Source organism: Pipistrellus hanaki, assembly GCF_964339955.1.
Source record: "Pipistrellus hanaki genome assembly, chromosome: X".
NCBI lineage: Eukaryota > Metazoa > Chordata > Mammalia > Chiroptera > Vespertilionidae > Pipistrellus > Pipistrellus hanaki.
Window position 1 is genome coordinate 6,746,943 of NC_140524.1, and position 21,480 is coordinate 6,768,422.

A 21,480-nucleotide genomic window follows, 5' to 3' on the forward strand; every position below is an offset into this window, starting at 1 on the left:
TTCAGGTAAAATCACCCAATGATGTGACATGACTCACAATGTCCACCAGAGGGCGACAGGCTGCTGCTGGGACCACCTCCCCTAGCAGGCCAGGTGGAGGAAGCCCTTCAGGTCCTGACTGAGTTGAGTGTGTTTATTTCTAAGTCCTCAGAGCACAGAACACCTGTAAACAAAGAACCCCTCCTGCGGGTGTGAAGACAGAAGAAAGGATGGACACGGCACCCAGCCTGCCCCAAGCCCCGTGTCCTTACTCATGGCTGCAGGGCACACTGGATTCCCAGGGATCCTGCAATGCTTTCCCTCCTGCCATGTGCGACTAACACAGCACACACAGCTAGCGGCTCTTCCTGGAGTCTAGCTGGTCTCTTTGGGTCCCTCTGCACCTCATCCTGGAGAGAGGACAAGATTGGGAGGTGAGTATGATTAATGTAACCGTTTCAGAGATGAGGACCCTGGAACTGTGGCCCAGAGACATTGATGAGCAGATTCTAGAATGGGGGCCTCTTCTCTGAGCTGCCACTCTGCAACTCTGGCCTTTTCCTGGCCACACTGTGCTGTAATCTGATGGTTTTCTCTCTGTGTGATAGGGGTCTAGGGGTTGCATTTTGTTCACTGCTCTATCCCAGCGCGGAGAACATGGCTGGGCACCCGGTAGGAAGGACATGGAGTAGAACTAGAGCGAGAACGGGGGAGGCCTATGAGGTTCCAACTCAGGTGATTCCCGTGTTTGCAGCTTGGATGGGAGAAGACAGGAGCCTGTCTGGGAGCACAGGGGAGAAATGGTGGGTGTTGTCCCATGAGTCTGCAGACTTTGGGCCTGTTTCTCCTGCCCCATCACTGCTCTGCACCGCCTCTCCCGTTTCCTGGCCAAAAAGGGCCCCTGAGAGAATGTGCATGAAAGCGTCTCCTTCCCAGATGTGAGTACAGTCATGACCATTGGTTCTGTTTCTCCAAGTCCTGATGTAATAAAGGCAAGAGTCACAGCCACTTGTCATTGCCCTGTTGCTGGGGATCCATCCCTGTGCCGGGAGATTGCACAAACCCTCACTGAGTGCTCACAGGGAAGGGGAGTGTGGGTTCCCACAGGTTTTACAGAGCCAGACAGCAGGAGGAGGAAGAGTTGGGATTTCAGGCCAGTCCCATATGCCAAGAGTTTGTTCATTCCTCCAAGTACGAGATGTCTAATGCATGGCACACAGGCCACTGTCAGTGTCCGTGCTGACTTTACTGGTGCATGGATAAACATTTCACATACAGCTTGTAAGTGTATGGCGTGTGTGTGTGTGTGTGTGTGTGTGTGTGTGTGTGTGCCGTAGGAAAGTGAGCTCACTCAGAAAGCAATGCTGAGCCCCCTTTTGGAGTCTGGGGCCCAACCTGTGCCAAACCCTGTAAAGATGCCTTGAGACCCTTCTGTCCTTTCCCTGGCTTTCCTCGCTGGGCCTCAGCTGCTCATCACCTCTCTTTCTCTCCAAATCTCTGTGTGGAGACGCCAGGGAGGTCAGCCCCTCTTCCCAGCAGCTTGTCCAGCTTCAGGTCCCAGCAGGTTGTGGATGGGCTGCTAAACATACCTGGTTCCCAATCACACTGCAGCCACAGCCAGATGGTTCTTACAAATAAACTGTAAGTGATTTGTGGGAACTGCATGATGACTAACCAAGCCAAGTGAGCTAGAAGCTCCTGGAAATAGTGAAGCCACCACTTGCTCATGGGAATGTGTGCCATTTTCTGGCTAGAAGCAAGTGCGTAGAAAAGCACTGAGAGGGCAGCTTGGAGCAATGTGACAGGTTCAGCAGTCCAGACATTCTAAGCACAGTAATTCTACAAGTACCAACGTCCCCCCTGCCAGGGCCCTCATGCAGGTTGTGGTCCGTCCTTGTGGTCCGTCCTTGCCCATGCCAGGGAGGGGAGAGCCTTGTCCTCCTCCGTGGCCACCATGGAGCTCTGCTACCACTCTATAAAGCACAGAGCCCTGCCCAAGCTTTGCAAAACAACGCCGCAAACACCGGTGCAGGGCAGATGCGTGGAAACTGCACCCTGCATCTGGGGCGAAGATCTGCGCTGATGCTGGGTGCGCCCAGCAGGAGCAGGGAGCTGAGTTAGTGGTGCTGATGCTTCCTAGTGTGCAGCCTGCAGCTGCGAGCCAGGTGGCACAGGTGGGCAGGGACCAATGAACCTTCCCGCAGGGGCAGCCCTTGGGGTAGTGCCCAGGGCCCAAGATGTCGATCGGAAGTTGGCAGCACCCTTGCAACGCAGGTACCGCCTCCGGAAAGTCTCTCAGCGCTCCCATGGCAGTTCCATGGGGGACATGGTCAGTGCGGGTGGCTTTGGGGTTGGTGGTGGACCTGCCTGGTGTTTTGTCATGATTAGATGGTAGTGTGAGTTATAGGAGAAAAGCCACAGGGTAAATGACATTTTCACCTAATCGTATACAGAGTATAGAATAATCACATTGTTTTTGACTGTTTTAGCAGACTTTCATCACCTGGTAGAGGTCCTGTTGGTCAACTTTCTCCAATGCCACCTTCTTCCTTTTTCCCATTTGCACACTATACTCTTGTGAAGTATTTGGGATTCTTCTACATGAATGCTGCATGTATTTATATTAGAAAGGTCTCACGGATTTTTCCTTTTAGCATTTAGGTTATAAGCCAATCTTTTGTTTATTTATTTTTCATTGTTCCAGTTTTGTCCACTGGGCGCATTTGCAGTTGGCTCCTAGGTCAGTTTGGTGTCATCTGCAATATATACCAGGTTTCTTCTGAACAAATCCTTGCTTTCTGACTCTTCTTGCACATTTCCATCTTGCATATGTAATAGCATCGCCTTGCCTATGTTCAGGCTCCTGCAATCGGCTGGTTCTCCAAGGAGCACAGCTTCCTTTTATTAGAAAACTAGAGGCCTGTTGCAGGAAGATTCCTGCAACAGGGCTTCCTGCTGTGGTCGCTGCCCCGCCTGCTTACCTCCCTTCTCCCTAGCCCGCTTGCTTGCTTCTCCTCAGCTTCGCTTCCTTCTGCAGAGCTTGGCTTCTTTCTACACTGCCTTCAGTCTTTGGTCTGGCCTGGATATGCAAATTTTTTTATTTGTTAAACTTTTCCCAGCCCAGTAAGCAACACCCCACCAAATTGCAGCCAATGCTGCTGAGACCCCATGGTGCAAAATGTGGCCCACAGCCCGGCCCAGCCCAGAAACAGTGGCTGTGGGCGCCGGGTAATGATGTCACATAGCAACGCCCGGCTTCTTCTCCCTAGTGACTAGCCTCCTTGCAGTTTCTTCAGCCCAGGAACATGACTTGCTTTATAGTTAGATAGAAACATTTCACACTTGAACCAAATGTCTGTGAAGCATTTTCCGTGCCTCATCTCATTTGATCCTCACAGAAGTCCTAGAGTAGGTAGATAGGAGACTTGGTGAAATCCTACTTTCTTTTCATTAGCTGGAAAATGGAAATTTAGAAAGCTTAGAAACTTGACCCGACTGAAAAGAAATAAGAAGTGGTGGACCTTGCAAATGACTTCAGGTTTTCTCATTGCACAGAATATAGTCAAACACTGCTACCATTAAATGTTTTACCCTTTGTTCTCCCTGCATGATCTACAATAACAATCTGCTTTGCATTGATATATACTGCTGTGTTGCTGACAATTACCTGAAAGAGAAATTGGGGTGCTTCACTGGGCTGGGAAAAGTTTAACAAAATCAGAAAGCAGGTTTAATTAAGCAAGTTTACTCTCTCTCTATAAAAGACTAAGTTGACTTGCACATGTGCAATACAAATAAATCTATCACTGGCGTCAATCACACACATGTGTTTTGATATGTCACTGTTGATAGTGAATTCGGTTGACACTTCCATTATAGATAAAGGGTGAATAGCTACCGTATTTTCCGGCGTATAAGACGACTTTTGAAACGAAAAAAAGCCTGTTCAGATTGGCCAGAGTCAGAGAGGCGATCTATTAAAAAAAGAACTGGTGTTGCCTCGGAAGTGGGGGGTAGTCTTATACAGCGAATATAGGCCTAAACCTATGTTTTGACTGTAAAATTAGGGGGTCGTCTTATACGCCGGAAAATACGGTATATTAAAATATTTCTTCTAATTAATTTCCTTTCAAGGTGCATGAATCCATGCACCAGGCCACTGGTATATATATATATATATATATATATATATATATATATATATATATGCCTAAGCGACCATTATGACTGGTTGACCAAACAACAGGTCAACCAGTCGCTATGACATGCACTGACCACCAGGTGGCAGACACTCAATGCTGGTGGTCAGTGTGCTCCCACAACCAACCTCCTATGGTCTCTCCGCCAGCTGTCTGTCCCCGATTGCCAGACTAGCCAAGGGACCCCACCTGTGCACAAATTCATGCACCAGGCCTCTAGTATGAAATAAAAAGCCTTTTGGCTAAATCTTGAAAGGCTTGCTGAACTTATGGTCAGAGCTTTCTCCCTGTTACAATAGTGCTTCCATCTTCGCTGTAATAATCCTTTGAATAAAATTCCACTTTACTAATTCTGAATTTGTGTTTTATTTGACAGGGCATCAGTTTTGATATCATTTGGGCAGATGCTTAATAGCATTATAAGGTTCTCCCTCCTCCCAACTGGTGGGCGGAGTTATGACATTACTGGCATCTGTCACAGAGACATCTCCAAGACATTGAGCCATCAATCAGCGGGTGCCAAAGTGTCCTGGAGCCCACCCCTTCCTGTTCTGCCCTGGGTCCAACCCTCTCCTGTTCCTCCCCTTAAAAGGACCCCCAGACCAGCGTGCTGCTGATCCTCCATGTCCAGGTGGCAGCCCGCTGGGTCCATCCCCCCTCCCAACTCCTTCAATTCTGATTTCTCTACCTCCGTAATGAGTTCCGCTCATTACCGGGGAATAAACTTTACTTTAAAACTCCTTGGTGGTCAGTTTCCTGCGCCTCAAACCTTACAAGCATTATTGCTGCATCAAATTACAGTGAAACTCTGTTTAACATTGGTAAGAACCTATCAAACTGTCTTCCAAAGTTGATGTCTGATTCAGAATTACAACCATAAGTGAGTGACCATTCCTGTTGCTCTGCATACTCACATGCTCACAGGAGTTCCTATTGTCAGTCTCTAAAATGTGTAATGCTGTCTCATCATTACTGTATTTTGCTAATGAGCACCCTTTCATCTGCCCATCTGCCATCTGTACATCTTCATGGGTGAGATGTCTGCTCAGATTACTTGCCCGTTTTTAAGTTAGATTGTTTACTAAGTGTTGATTGTTTTATCTATATTTCTCATATCTATGGATAAGTTCCTTTTTAGACAGGCATTTTGCAAATAAATTCTTCCAGCCTTTAGCTTGTCTTTCTTTTTTTAATGTTTTGAATCAATCAGCTTTATTGAGGTATAAAATACATATAATAAAATTCACCTATTTTAAGTAAATTATTTGATGAGTTTTGACAGTTATATACCAGTAATAATAATGTAAAACACTTATATCATCCTAAAAAGTTCCTTTATGTCCTTTGCAGTCAATAAGACCCTCACCCAACTCTTGGAGGCTCTGTTGATTTGTCTTCATTCTTTTCTACCTTTTCTTTAGAGTAGATAATCTCAATCTATGTATCTTTATATTTGTCAATTCTTTCTTCAATCAGTTGAAATATGCTATTGAGCCCTTGTAGTGAGTTTTCACTTCAGTTATTATACTTTTCAACTCCAAAATTTTTATGTGGTTCTTTTATATTATTTCTATCTCTTTATTGATATTCTCTGGTGAGACATTGTCCTTATAATTTCCTTTTGTTCTTTACACATGATATGCTTTATTTATTTGAACATATTTAAAATAACTGCTTTAGAGTTTTTGTCTACTAAGTCCAATGTCTGTGCTTTCTCAGACATAATTTCTACTGATTGCTTTTCTGTCTTTCTATGTTTTTCTTCTTTACATATCTCATACTTTATTTTTAATCTAGCCATTCTAAATAACATAATATGGCAACTCTGGAATTGAGATTCTCTCCCCTCTCCAGGCTTTGCTTTTGTTGATATTTGTTGTAATTATTGTTGTTAGTTTAGTGATGTTTCTGACCTAGTTCTATAAAATCTGTATTCTTTCTTTAGTGTGACTGCTGAGGTCACTGCTTAGTTAGCTTAGTAGTCAGCTACTAGGTAGAAATTGCCTTAAAACACAACCAGTATGACTTCCAGTCTTTGCAAATGTGCTCTATATGAATGTTGGAGCATGTCTTGAACACTCAGCCAGGCAGTTAACATCTCTACCTTATCCTCACTTCCTGTTTGTACAGAGTCTTGTGTTCAGCCAGATCAGAGCTAGGGCTTTCTTGGGTTTCTCATGTGCCTGTGCATAGTCCCATCAATGCACATTTCCTTTCAGATTCTCAGACTTGTGTCCGAGCTTTTCAAAACCCCAAAGATACCTCATTCCCAACTTTTCCTTGTAAGATTTTTTATTAATTTGTTGTTTGTCTCAACTGTTACCCATCACTTAAGACAGCCATTAAATTAAGCAATTGCCCATAACTGTTATTGGCAAATGCCTCCAACGAAGTACTAGGTGACCTGTGACTCAGATCAAATAAATACAGCTTTGCAAGTGAGATCTTCAAATAGTGACAATTCTTTGGGAATGAGGCTTTGAAGTATCTCCATCCACATTCTCCCTCCTCCAGTGGCTGGCAGGTTACTGATTTTCACAATAATTTGGGGCTGTTAGTTTTTAAGGCTACTCTGACCTGGAGAGTGAGGATGGGACTAGGACAAGTTAAAGTGCTACAAAATATGTTCTTACTAAGATTCTTTAGCTTGTCTTTCTTACAGTCTCTTTTGCAGAGCCCATGGATTCTTCTTCTGGTCTTCCTTCTAGAAGCTCATCAGCAAACACAAACTTGTTAATTTTCTCCTCTGTGTTTCTTCCACATGTGTTATATTTTAAATTTTACATATAGGACTTCGGTTCATTTTGAGGTAATTTTTGTTAAAGTGTAAAGACTGGGTCTAGGCTACATTTTTTGACATTGACTCAGCATTGTTACAGCACTGATTCATTTTCCCCCCATCTAATTGTGTTTCTGCCAAACTCAGGTGAGTCAGAGTTGTGGGTGTCTATACCGAACTCTGTGTCTATTCTTTCCCAACACCACACTGTCGTGATTGTTAAAGCTCTCTAATCAGTCTTGAAATCAGATATGAGTCATGCAATTATGTTGTTCTTTTTCAGAATTGGTTTTCTCTACTCTAGAGCCTTTGATTTTCAATATAAATTAGATGCAGTATGCCCATAGCTACAAAGAGTTTGTGGCAATTTTTATTGTTATTCTGTTGTTTCTATAGATAATCCTGGAAAGAATTGAAATCTTAACAACTATGTATAGATTGTATATAAAATATCTCTCCTTTCGGTTAGAGTTCTGTTATCTTTGATCACTCTTTGTGGTTTTAACAAAAACATCCTGTATATTATTTGTTTATATTATACTAGAGGCCCAGTGCATGAAAATTCATGCACTGGAGGGGGGTCCCTCAGCCCCGCCTGCCCTGTCTCACAGTCCAGGAGCCCTCAGGGGCAGGAGGAGACCCAGCAATCAGGGAAAGGTGACACCCCATTACACCTTTTCTGCCGCCATTGCCGGCAGCACAAGCCTCGGCCAGCCCTGGTTACCTGGGCCTCTGGAGACCCTGGGTGGCTGGGCATCTGCCATCTGAGGATTGCCTGTGCCTCAGGTGTTGGCTGGGCAGCCACCATCTGAGACTTGCCTGTGCCTTGGGGAGGCCCTGGGCAGCTGGGAGGCTGAGGGAACTGGGGGACTCTGGCGGGACTGAGAGGACTGGGCACTGCTATATTGTGGCTGTGAGCCCTACCATATTTGAGGGTGGGGCAGTCAATTAGCATATTCCCCCCTTATTGGCTGTGGGTACCGCCATCTTTATTAGATAGGATTTATACCTAAGTACTTTGTATGTGGGGGGTCGCTTTTGTAAAAGAATAATCTATTAAAATACCAAGTTCTAATGCTTCACTTCCTGATTTTGTATCATTTGGCCTCGTTAAACTCCCTTATCAATTCTTTACCCTCTAGATCCTTTGGAGTTTCCTACATAGACAATTGTGTCCTCAGCAAATAAAATTAAATTTTTAAACATTTCCAATCTGCATGCCTTGTCTTTCTTTCTTTCTTTCTTTCTTTTTTCTTTCTTTCTTTCTTTCTTTCTTTCTTTCTTTCTTTCTTTCTTTCTTTCTTTCTTTCCTTTTAATTGTTAAGGAAGCCAGGTTTCCGTTACAGGTTGAATAGGAATGATGACAGCAGACATGTCTTGGGTTTGGGGGGATGGTGTCTGATTGTCACTTTCAAATATTATGTTACCTAAAGGTTTTTCATAGACCTTTAAAAAAATTTATTGATTTTAGAGAGGAAGGGAAAGGGAAAGAGAGATAGAAACACCAATGATATGAGAGAATCATTGTCCTGCATGCCCCACACTGGGGATTCAGCCCACAACCTGGGCATGTATGTGCCCTGACTGGGAATGAAACCATGACCTCCTGGTTCATAGGTCAAAGTTCAACCACTGAGCCATGCCAGCCAGGCCATAGACCTTTTCTTTTCTTTTCTTTTCTTTTTCCTTTCCTTTCTTTTTCTTTTCTTTTTAAAATCAAGTTGAGGAAGTTCGCTTCTACTGCAAGTTTACTGGGAGTTTTTCATTTGAATGCTGTTGCATTATATCCTGTGCTTTTTCTGCATCAATTGGTATGATTATGGTTTTTGTTCTTTACCCTCTTGATTTTGGGGCCTGTTTGTAATTTTGTTGTTGAAAGCCAGATGTAGTCTTTGGGTACCAGGACCTGATGTAAATAGGCATTCAGTGGGAATATTTATGTTAATTAACTAGCAGCTGGGCTGGTTTATGTTTGGTGTAGGAGAAGTACCAGAGGATTCCATTGCCTCTACTGTCCTTCTTTTGCTCAGAGAGAATCTGTGAATTTGCAGTGAATTCAGTTATGACTCACTATTATTTCCCTGAAACGCCTTTAATGTGGTGGTAAGGTGTGGGAGGGGAGAGAATTCTGTAGCTTCAGGATTCAATCTCAGTCTCTTAGTGGGACTGTGTCTCTGGGCAGCTACCTTTACAAATGTTTCTCCAGTGGCATTGCTTTCTCTCCATGTCCTTGTGGGGGCTAAAAGCAATTCATACTTTTCCTTCTACCTTCAAAGTTTCTCTAGCTGGGCTAATAATCAAATTCACGGACAGATTAACAGAAGACATTTAAATTTTAATACATGTGAATGGGGAATTCACATATGCATAAGAGCTCCAAAGACAGGGAACATTGAGTATATATGACATTTTGGACAAAGGAGGACAGGGAACTGGACTGGATGTTAAATTTCAGAAGTGAGACTAAACAATGTACAGGTAGTTGAGGAAGAGCTGGCTAGACAACTCACAAATGAGGAGACACTGGGGCTATATCTAGCTAACACGCCCCTGCCTGAAGCCCTCCTATTTACAGTAGTTAATTCAAATGAGGCTAAGGCAGCATCCCAAGATTCACTTCCTGAAGCAGGCTTTTCATCTGCATCTCTTAGGAAAGGGGGCGGTCAAAGGTTCTGAGTCTCTTGTTTCTTAATAAACTGCATAAAATCAGTATCTGAACAGCCTGCTTCCTGGTGGCAAAACTTTGTTCCCCTGTCCTTCAAGCCTCCATCCTGTGTCATGGAAAAGGCTCTGGGGTATTATGAGTTCCATTCCTCTTCTCTCTGCTATGCAAACAAACAAACAAAAAGAACTATTTCACACTTTCATCAGGAAAATCTCTTTTCTCAAGTGAAAGCCCTGGAAGATGTGGATGTGCTAACACTGCAGCCAGTTGGGGGCGGTAAGACAAAGAGATTCTAACTCTGCTAGTCCACACTCAGCCTCAAGCAATTCATCTCATTTACCATTTCAAAGTTCTTTTCTGCTCCTGACTACCGAGAAATTTGATCCAGGAAAGCAGATAGCAGTTTTCACACCAGGGATCCAGCACTCTCTCAAGATTTACTGGGTGGTTTGCTGCCTGTTAATGTAAAAAAACATTCAAACCTGTAAAGAAGTTTTGTGAGTTTGAGTCAAACTGTTGAAAGTTGCCGGGAAGCAGAATCTCAAGGTATTAAGATAATGTTCCCAGTTAATGGCTGTTTTTTTCACCTTGTTTTATACATTACAATCAAAGGAAGAAACGTAAATGGGTGACAGGAAATCCATTGGTGATAGATTAGGGAGGTGGGAGAAAGCAAAGCAGAAACCTCTGGGATTGGATAAAAAGTGAAATGATGGACACATGCTTCTTTTACTTAGGTGGGTATAAGATAGTCAAATGTCCACAATTAACGCAATAACAATAACAATGAGGAAATATGTGGTTCCCCCCCCACACACACACCCTCTTCGAGCCATTTGTTGTACCCCTAAGGGTCCAGAAAAAGGGAAGTTACAAGTTATCCACACATTTCAAATGTTTTCTTAGATACAAAACAGCAATAAGCTCAGTAAAGATCAAAGTTGATCATTGTCAGGGAAGATACTGGCCCAGGGCATGACTACTCACTATAAACTGCTTTTGGTTAGTTTTAATTTCAGACCATCCTTTGTGGTTACCTTATGTCTTTGAGTTTGCAAAACCTCCATGCAGGCCTTCCCTGAGCTAGTCAGGTTAGCATATGGCCTTGGTCTGCAAACTGAGGCTTGAGAGCCACATGTGGCTCTTTGGCCCCTTGAGTGTGGCTCAATGACGAGTTGCTGTGACTCTTGCCTTTATTACATCAGGACTTGGAGAAACAGAACCAATGGTCATGACTGTACTCACATCTGGGAAGGAGACGCTTTCATGCACATTCTCTCAGGGGCCCTTTTTGGCCAGGAAACGGGAGAGGCGGTGCAGAGCAGTGATGGGGCAGGAGAAACAGGCCCAAAGTCTGCAGACTCATGGGACAACACCCACCATTTCTCCCCTGTGCTCCCAGACAGGCTCCTGTCTTCTCCCATCCAAGCTGCAAACACGGGAATCACCTGAGTTGGAACCTCATAGGCCTCCCCCGTTCTCGCTCTAGTTCTACTCCATGTCCTTCCTACCGGGTGCCCAGCCATGTTCTCCGCGCTGGGATAGAGCAGTGAACAAAATGCAACCCCTAGACCCCTATCACACAGAGAGAAAACCATCAGATTACAGCACAGTGTGGCCAGGAAAAGGCCAGAGTTGCAGAGTGGCAGCTCAGAGAAGAGGCCCCCATTCTAGAATCTGCTCATCAATGTCTCTGGGCCACAGTTCCAGGGTCCTCATCTCTGAAACGGTTACATTAATCATACTCACCTCCCAATCTTGTCCTCTCTCCAGGATGAGGTGCAGAGGGACCCAAAGAGACCAGCTAGACTCCAGGAAGAGCCGCTAGCTGTGTGTGCTGTGTTAGTCGCACATGGCAGGAGGGAAAGCATTGCAGGATCCCTGGGAATCCAGTGTGCCCTGCAGCCATGAGTAAGGACACGGGGCTTGGGGCAGGCTGGGTGCCGTGTCCATCCTTTCTTCTGTCTTCACACTCGCAGGAGGGGTTCTTTGTTTACAGGTGTTCTGTGCTCTGAGGACTTAGAAATAAACACACTCAACTCAGTCAGGACCTGAAGGGCTTCCTCCACCTGGCCTGCTAGGGGAGGTGGTCCCAGCAGCAGCCTGTCGCCCTCTGGTGGACATTGTGAGTCATGTCACATCATTGGGTGATTTTACCTGAATACTTGAGAAATCCAAGGGGGTGGGTGATGGTTTCTTCCTCAGAGCCTCTGGTGCTCCCCTCTACAATAACTGCTCCAGGAATTAATAAGATCTGACACGACACAGTATTCCCAGAAAAGAACCTCTATATTACATTTCCAGCCTTTACTGCTTCTGTTCAACCAGCTTAAACTGTGACATAGGAAATGGATGTGGACGCATTCTTTCTATTGCTTTTTATCCTTATCCTGTGAACTGAGCCTTCTGGCTGTCATAGTGCCTCTCCTCCCACTGGTTGGCCCGGTCCTGAGTCTCAGTCTTTGTGGTGCTCACAGCATGCTGGAGGAGACACAGAGTAAAACAAGGAACTACTACAATGCAGGGTACGTGCTCACTGCAATGGTGGAATTCAAGATGTCCTGATAATACGTGTGGAGATGGAGCAAGATAACGCCTTTCAAAGGAAGGGAGTTGCTATATGAGACACAACAAATAAGGAGGAGTTGGTCTGGTGGAAAGTGGAGCTAGGCTTTTCCAGAGAGCTGGGATGATATATATGAGGGCTTGAAGTTAGAGTGGGATGCACGTGAGGAACTGACTCTTATTCTGGGCTCAATATCAGATCAAAAATTGTTTTTCCTTGCTGTTCTCTGTACATATTTTAAGAACAAGGACCCTCACCAATTCATTCTGAACTCTGGGTGCTCAGTACAGAATCTGACATATCAATATTCAATAAATATCTCAATATGTATGAACCTAGGACACCCTCTCTATGTCAGGCACAGAAGTATGACTACTGAGACTTTCTATGAAGTGCACTCTTTCTCTAAAAGTATAGAAATTAAAATGTAGTTAATTCTTGTTAATAACAAGAAATTTAGAGCATCCTATTTACCATTTCAGTAAAAAGGAGTGGTGAAACAACTAACCAATTTCTTTGAAAATTCCTGAGCAGCCACTGTACCTGCTGCCATATCCATGCACTCGCCTGTTTTATTTATTTTTTTAATTTTATTTTAAAAAATATATATTTTATTGATTTTTCACAGAGAAGAAGGGAGAGGGATAGAAAGCTAGAAACATCGATGAGAGAGAAACATCGACCAGCTGCCTCCTGCACACCCCCCACCGGGGATGTGCCCGCAACCAATGTACATGCCCTTGACTGGAATCGAACCTGGGACCTTTCAGTCTGCAGACCGACGCTCTATCCACTGAGCCAAACTGGTTTTGGCCACTCACCTGTTTCAAAAGTCATAAAATACACCTCATTTATATGCCAGAATATCCATTTGTGTATATACTTGGATGTGCATAGAATATGCCTTGAAACTGGTACACAAACACATGCAAAGTAAACATCAGATCCATATTCTCACACGTGGACTCACAGAAAAGCCATGGCCCTCCCCATTTACCACCCCACCCTCCTCCTCCATTTGTCTCCCCCCCCACACACACACTCCTGCTTCAAGGGCCTATGACCCATTTCTCAGCCATCCATGCAGATGTCCCTGGAAGTGCACTAATCAGTGCTTGGAGGCCAGGTCATTTCGTGTGTGTTCCTTGCCAAGCTCAGCTTATTAGTCACCAAAGTTGTGGTTGGACTGGCCCTAGAGGTTTTTGTGATTGCAAGATGTCCTCAGCAAAAAGCCATCAGGAAACTGAGAAGATCCCGGCTTATTAGTAAAAAGACCTGGGAATGACACAGCACACCTGGGGCCACATAGAGGTGGGAGAGAGGGAGGGAGCCACGTAGAGATGAGAGGAGGAGAGGGAGAGGAGGGGGAGAGAGTGAGAAAGAAGAAGAAGGAGAAGGAGAAGGAGAAGGAGAAGGAGAAGGAGAAGGAGAAGAAGAAGAAGAAGAAGAAGAAGAAGAAGAAGAAGAAGAAGAAGAAGAAGAAGAAGAAGAAGAAGAAGAAAGAGGAGGAGGAGGAGGAGGAGGAGGAGGAGGAGGAGGAGGAGGAGGAGGAGGAAGAGGAGAAGGAGGATGAGGAATGCCAGGCCTGCCTTTCAGGAAAAGGGGCTTTAGGGACAGAGACAAGGCCATGTAACCACAGCCAGGAGGGTGAGTGGTCAGCATCTGCAAAGGCTCCTCTCAGAGGAAGTGACCATGAAGTAGACACCAGGCTCCCCATTTACAGGGGAGGAGACTGAGGGTCAGAGAGGTTGTGTGAGCTGATCAAGGTCACACAGCAAGGCAGAGATGGGCCAGTTGTCAGCCCCAGGTTTGCCAGGCCCCAGGGCAGATGCCCCCCCGCTTCCAGGTTCCCCTTGACCCCAGCCGTCCTGGTGACGCAGCCAAGCAGAGGGACACGGTGTCTGGAGCCCCCTGACCAGGCCCTCTCTCCCGCAGAGAAAACTCGGGGCCTGTCCTACATCACGGCTGTGTTTCTGAATGTGAAGCGGCTGTCTGTGCCCACTAAGGTATCGGGGTGCGCGGGGTGTTGTCCGCGCCCCGGTCTGAGGGCTGGGGTCAGCCCCCCACCCCCCAGGAGGGGCAGGGGATACAAGATTTCGGGACAGTGTCAGCGCCCTTCACCTGAGGTCTAGGGATGTGGTTGGCTCCTTTTTTTTCTGTTATTTTTTAAAAATATATTTTATTGATATTTTACAGAGTATAAGGGAGAGGGATAGAGAGCTAGAAATATGGATGAGAGAGACACATCCATCAGCCGCCTCCTGCACGCCCCCCACTGGGGATGTGCCCGCCACCAAGGTCCATGCCCTTGACCGGGAATCGAACCCGGGGACCCTTCCGTCTTTAGGCCGATTCTCTCTCCACTGAGCCACACCAACTGATTAGGGCACACACTCTTTTTTATTTTATGTTTTTACTGATTTCAGAGAGAGAATCATGGACCGGCTGCCTCCTGCAAACCCCCCACTGGGGATGTGCCCGCCACCAAGGTCCACGCCCTTGACCAGGAATCCATCGATCAAATCCTAACCTCCTAGTTCTTCGGTCGGTGCCCAACCACTGAGCCGCACTGGCCAGCTCTCTCTCTCTCTCTTTTGCAGAAGGAGCTGGAGGCCGCCTGGCGTGTGCAGGTGTTCGACCGGTTCACCGTGGTCCTACACATCTTCCGCTGCAGGCGCGGCTGCAGGTGGCGCTGGCCGAGCTGCCCCTGCTCAGGTACCGGCTGGGGGCGGGCCGGGGGTCCCAGCAGAAGCAGCCCCTTCCTTTAACCTTTTCTTTAAAAAATATATATACCCCAAACCGGTGTGGCTCAGTGGATAGAGCCTAGGCCTGTGGACGGAAGGGTCCCAGGTTCGATTCCGGTCAAGAGCATGTACATTGGTTGTGGGCACATCCCCAGTGGGGGGCGTGCAAGAGGCAGCTGATCGATGATTCTTTTTTTTTTTTTTTAATATATATATATATATTTTTCAAATATATTTTATTGATTTTGTACAGAGAGGAATAGAGAGGGACAGAGAGTTAGAAACATCGATGAGAGAGAATCATTGATCAGCTGCCTCTTGCACAACCCCCCCCCTGGGATGTGCCCGCCACCAAGGTACATGCCCCCGACCGGAATGGAACCCGGGACCTTTCCGTCCGCAGGCTGATGCTCTATCCACTGAACCAAACCAGTTTCGGCTGATCGATGATTCTTTCTCATCGATGTTTCTGACTCTCTATCCCTCTCTCTTCCTCTCTGTAAAAAATCAATAAAGTATATATTTTAAAAAAAATAAAAGTAATAATACTATATAAAATGTATATATTTATTGGCTTCAGAGAGGGAGGAAGCAGGAGGGAGAAATGCCTCCCGCATGCCCCCCACCTGGGGAGGAAGCCTGAACCCGGGCCTGTGCCCTGACCAGGAATGGAACCTGTGACCTCCTGGTTCCTAGGTCCTCGTCCAATCCCGGTGCTGAGCTAAGAGGCGGGGCATTTATGGTAGACTTCCTGGGGGGCTTCTGGGTGCTCCAAGCAGAGGGTTGGAACTCAGAGGGTGGGGGGCTTATGGGGTGGGGCTGAGGGGACTGGAACTTGTAGGGGGGGAGCCGAGGGGGCGAGAACTAATGGGGTGGGGAGCTCAGGGTGCAGGGCCAAGGGAGCTGGGACTCAGGTTGGGAATAGAGGGGGCGTGGCCTCAGAGGCTGGAACCAATGGGCAGGGCGCTGAGGGGCGGGGCTTGTGGGGACAGGATGCAAAGGGTTGGAACTCAGAGGGGTGGGCTAAGGGGGTGGGGTCTCAGAACCTGGAACAAATGGGGCGGGAGCCAAGGGGCAGAGCCAAGTGGCTGGGACTCAGGTTGGAAGCCGAGGGGCGTGGCCTCAGGATGGAGATGAGGGGCAGGGTCCTCAGAGGCTGGCACCAATGGGGAGGGAGCCAAGGGGTGGACCCAATGGGATGGGACTCAGGTTGGGAGCCGAGGGTCGTGGCCTCAGAGGCTGGAACCAATGGGCGGGCACTGGAGGGCGGGGTTTGTGGGGATGCAATCCAAAGGGTTGGAAAGGGTTGGAACTCAGAGGGGTGGGCTGAGGGGGCGGGGCCTCAGAGGCTGGAACCAATGGGGCGGGATCCAATGGGATGGGACTCAGGTTGGGAGCCCAGGGGCGTGGCCTCAGGTAGAGATGAGGGGGCGGGGCCAAGGGGACGAGCGCTGAGGGGCGAGAACTAACGGGGTGGGGAGCAGAGGGGGCGTGGCCTCAAGCTGGAACTAATGGGCGGGGCTTGTGGGGACACCATATATTGTAATAATACAAAGGGTTGGGGCTCAGGGTGGTGGGCTGAGGGGCGGGGCTGAGGGGAGGAACCTCAGAGACTAAAATGGTGTGGAGCAGAGGGGGCGTGGCATCAGAGGCTGGAGCCAATGGGGCGGGAACAGAGGGTCGTGGCCTCAGGCTGGAACCAATGGGACGGGAGCACAGGGGGGAGGGCCTCAGAGGCTGGAACCAATGGAGCAGGAAGAGGGGGGCGTGGCCTCAGGCTGGAACCAATGGGGCGGGTGCTGGGGGCGGGGCCTCAGAGGCTGGAACCAATGGGACGGCGCTGGGGACGGGGCTTTCTTGATGGACTGACTTTGTAGGGCAGCAGCATGGCTAGTTGGACACCTGCTGGGGCTTGTCCCTCCCCGAGGGCCGTCCCCGTGGGACCCTGTGTCCCTGAGGGTGACGGCACCGCAGGAGGGAGGACCCCCCCAGGAGGGCACCCCCCCAGGAGGGCACCCCCGCAGGAGGGAGGACCAGGGCACCCCCCGTCCCCGAGTCCCCGGTTCTGTCCGGCACTTGGGACGGACGTGCCGCCCCCTCCACGCCCCCCCCGGGCTCTCCCCGTCCCCGTCCACTCAGTGCCCGCGGTCCCGCAGGTCCACCATGAGGCACGAGCCTGGCCGCCCGGATGGACACGGAGGGAATTCCCACTACATCCTGGGCTGTGGTGAGCGTGGCCGGCCCGGGGCTGGAGGGGGCACAGCGCCTCTGCTGGGGGGAGCGGAAGGTGCTGGCTATCTGGCCGCCGTCCCCGTCTGCCCCGACACCCCGCATTCGCTGCCTCCTGGCTCACAGGTGGACGCTCTAACCACTGAGCCACACCGGCCCCGGGGGGTCAGACTGCCCCTCGGTGGGCAGAGCCGGGCCTCGGAGCGGAAGGTGCTGGCCGTCTGGCCGCCTTCCCCGTCTGCCCCCTGCCGCCCCCTGCTGCATGTCTGCCTCGTGGTTCACAGGTGGACGCTCTAACCCCTGACCCACACCGGCCGGGCAGAGCCGGGCCTAGGATCGGAAGGTGCTGGCCCTCTTGCCGCCCTCCCCGTCTGCCCTCTGCCGCCCCCCGCTGCATGTCTGTCTCCTGGTTCACAGGTGGACGCTCTAACCACTGAACCACACTGGCCGGGCAGAGCCGGGCCTAGGCGCGGAAGGTGCTGGCCATTGACCGCCCTCCCAGCCTGCCCGTGCCGCCCCCCGTTGTCTCTGTGTCTCCTGGTTCACAGGTGGACGCTCTAACCACTGAACCACACTGGCCGGGCAGAGCCGGGCCTCGGATCGGAAGGTGCTGGCCGTTGGCCGCCCTCCCCTTCTGCCCCCTGCCGCCCCCCGTTGTCTGTCTGTCTCCGCGTTCACAGGTGGACGCTCTAACCCCTGACCCACACCGGCCGGGCAGAGCCGGGCCTAGGATCCGAAGGTGCTGGCCCTCTTGCCGCCCTCCCCGCCTGCCCTCTGCCGCCCCCTGCTGCATGTCTGTCTCCTGGTTCACAGGTGGACGCTCTAACCATTGAACCACGCAGGCCGAGCAGAGCCAGGCCTAGGCGCAGAAGGTGCTGGTCGTCTGGCCGCCCTCCTGGTCTGTGCCCTTCCGCCCCCCATTGTCTGTCTCCTGGTTCACAGGTTGACGTTCTAACCATTAAGACACACCGGCCGGGCAGAGCCGGGCCTCCGAGCAGAAGGTGCTGGCCGTCTGGCCGCACTCCCCGTCTGCCCCCTGACGCCCCCCGTTGTCTGTCTGTCTCCTCGTTCACAGGTGGATGCTCTAACCATTGAGCCACACCGGCCGGGCAGAGCCGGGCCTCCGAGCAGAAGGTGCTGGCCGTCTGGCCGCACTCTCCGTCTGCCCCCTGACGCCCCCCGTTGTCTGTCTGTCTCCTGGTTCACAGGTGGACACTCTAACCACTAAACCACACCGGCTAGGCAGAGCCGGGTCTCCGAGCAGAAGGTGCTGGTGGTCTGGCCGCCCTCCCCGTCTGCCCCCTGACGCCCCCTGTTATCTGTCTGTCTCCTCGTTCACAGGTGGACGCTCTAACCACTGAACCACACCGGCCGGGCAGAGCCAGGCCTAGGCACGGAAGGTGCTGGTCGTCTGACCGCCCTCCCGGTCTGTGCCCTTCCGCCCCCCGTTGTCTGTCTGTCTCCTGGTTCACAGGTGGACGCTCTAACCATTGACCCACACCGGCCGGGCAGAGCCAGGCCTCGGAGCAGAAGGTGCTGGCCGTCTGGCCGCCCTCCAGGTCTGTCCCCTGCAGCCCCCCGTTGTCTGTGTGTCTCAATTTTCACAGGTGGACGCTCTAACCACTGAACCACACCAGCCGGGCAGAGCCGGGCCTCGGAGCAGAAGGTGCTGGCCCTCTGCCCGCCCTCCCCGTCTGCCCCCTGCCGCCCCCCGTTGTCTGTCTGTCTGTCTGTCCCAGGGGAGACTTCCAGCAGCTGCAGCAGCGGCTCCTGAGGGACAAAGAGGCCAAGATCCGGCGGGCCCTGGAGCGGCTGGGGCAGAAGCGGCAGCTGCTGGGCAGGCAGCGGTGCCGGCGGGAGTTCCGGTGGTGTCTGTGGTTGGCTACACCAACTGCGGTGAGCGGGGTGGGTGGGGCGGGGGGACCGGGGCCCTGCCACCCGCCCCCGGGAGAGGGGGCTGTTGTGCCTTAGGGGCCACCCACTGAGACGGCGGGGCCAGCAGAGTCACCAAGGGCATGTCCAGGCTTCAATGTCACTTGTTCCCGGCCGGTGGGCTCAGTGTTAGAGCGTCCGCCCCGGGCAGGGTGCAGGCGGGAGGCAGCCAGTCGGTGTGTGTGTCTCTCGCATCAGTGTTTCTCTCTCTCTCTCTCTCCTCCCTCGTACTCCTGCCTCCCTCGCTCCCTTCTTCCCTCCCCTCTATTTTTAAAAATATATTTTATTGACTTTTTTTTTACAGAGAGGGAAAGAGAGGGATAGAGAGTTAGAAACATCGATGAGAGAGTCATCGATCAGCTGCCTCCTGCACGCCCCCCACTGAGGATGACATAGGTGTGTGTGTGTAAGTCAAGGAACAGAACGGCAGGGAGAAACGGATAACTCGTAAAAGTGATTTTTTAAAAATTTATTTTATTGATTTTTTTTTTTTACAGAGAGGAAGAGAGAGGGATAGAGAGTTAGAAACATCGATGAGAAAGTCATCGATCAGCTGCCTCCAGCACGCCCCCCACTGGGGATATGCCGGCAACCAAGGTCCATGCCCTTGACCGGGAATTGAACCCGGGACCCTTCAGTCCGCAGGCCGACGCTCTGCCCACTGAGCCACACAGGTTTCGGCCTCCCTCCCCTCTAGAAATCAATGGGGAAAATATCCTTGGATGAGGATCGACATAGGTGTGTGTGTGTAAGTCAAGGAACTGAACGGCAGGGAGAAATAGGTAACTCAATAAAAGTGATTTTTAAAAATATGTATTTTTGCCCAAACCTGTGTGGTTCAGTGGGTAGAGCGTCGGCCTGCGGACAAAAGGGTCCCGGGTTCGATTCCCGGTCAAGGGCATGGACCTCGGTGGCGGGCACATCCCTGGCAGGGGGTGTGCAGGAGGCAGCTGATGGATGTTTCTCTCTCATCATTGATGTTTCTAACTCTCTATCCCTCTCCCTTCCTCTCTGTAAAAAATCAATACAATATATTTTTTAAAAAATAAAATAAAATAAATAAATAAAATATATATTTCTTTTTTTTTCTTTAATATATTTTATTGATTTTCCAGAGAGGAAGGAAGAGGGATAGAGAGCTAGAAATGTCGATGAAAGAGAAACATCCACCAGCTGCCTCCTGCAAGCCCCCCACTGGGGATGTGCCCAACACCGAGGTCCATGTCCTTGACCGGGAATCGAACCCGGGACCCTTCAGTCCACAGACCAACGCTCTATCCACTGAGCCAAACCGGTTTCGGCAAAATATATATTTCTTTATTGACTTTAGAGGGAAGGGAGGAGAGAGAGAGAGAGAGAAACATCAATGATGAGAGAGAATCCTTGATCTGCTGCCTCCTGCACGCCCCCCACTGGGGATCGAGCCTTCAAGCCAGGCACGTGCCGGCCAGAATCGAACCCGGGACCCTTCCATCCACAGGCCAACGCTCTATCCACTGAGCCGAGCCAGCCAGGGCGATAAAAGTGATTTGTAAAAAATTCATACACACACACGTCCCAGTTTTCACCTTCCAGGAAGTGTGAGTGCTGTGCCTGGCTGTCACTCAGACCACGGGCCCTCCCTCCGCGGGAGCTGGGGGGAATGTGGGGACTCAATCACGTGTGTCTGTGTCCCTGATGGGTGTCCGTGTCCCTGACATGTGTCCGTGTCCCCGGTGTGTGTCCGTGTCCCTGACGTATTTCCGTGTCTCTGACGTGTGTCCATGTCGCCAGCGTGTGTCCATATCCTTGACGTGTGTCCGTGTCCCCAGCCTGTGTCTGTGTCCCTGATGTGTGTCCGTGTCCCCGGCATGTGTCCTTGTCCCCTTGTCTTTCATGTGTGTCTGTGTCCCCGACATGTGTCCGTGTCCCCAGCATGTGTTCTTGTCCCCTTGTCTTTCATGTGTGTCCGTGTCCCCGACATGTGTCCGTGTCCCCGGCACGTGTCCATGTGTCCGTGTCCCTAACATGTGTCCGTGTCCCAGCGTGCAGGGAAGACCACACTGATCAAGGCCCTGACAGGCGACAGCGCCATGCAGCTCCTCGACCAGCTGTTCGCCACGCTGGACATTACGGCCCACGCGGGCCCCCTGCCGTGCCGCCCCCCTGTGCTCTACATGGACACCGTCGGCTTCCTGTCTGAGCTGCCCCACAGCCTCCTCGCCTCCTTCTCCGCCACGCTGCAGGACGTGGCCCGGTTTGTGAGCATGGTCCCGGGGATCCACAGAGTGCTGGCCACTCAGAGGCAAGGTGACAGGGCACATGACACGGGATACGCTGACATACACATGCTGGCACACAAGCACTGCCCTTATAAGACCCACAGAGACCTCCTGGTATGCTGCTAG

The 21,480-nt window shown here is 50.1% G+C and overlaps 1 pseudogene across 1 annotated transcript; it reads left to right on the top strand.

Annotated features, from left to right (window-relative positions):
• The first annotated feature begins 12,100 nt into the window (after nt 1-12,100).
• Nucleotides 12,101-21,480, top strand: LOC311615537 (putative GTP-binding protein 6; annotated as a pseudogene). Its single transcript, XR_014797103.1, has 6 exons — nt 12,101-12,147; nt 14,035-14,194; nt 14,789-14,903; nt 17,089-17,165; nt 18,906-19,057; nt 21,125-21,480. The product of XR_014797103.1 is annotated as a putative GTP-binding protein 6 (transcript).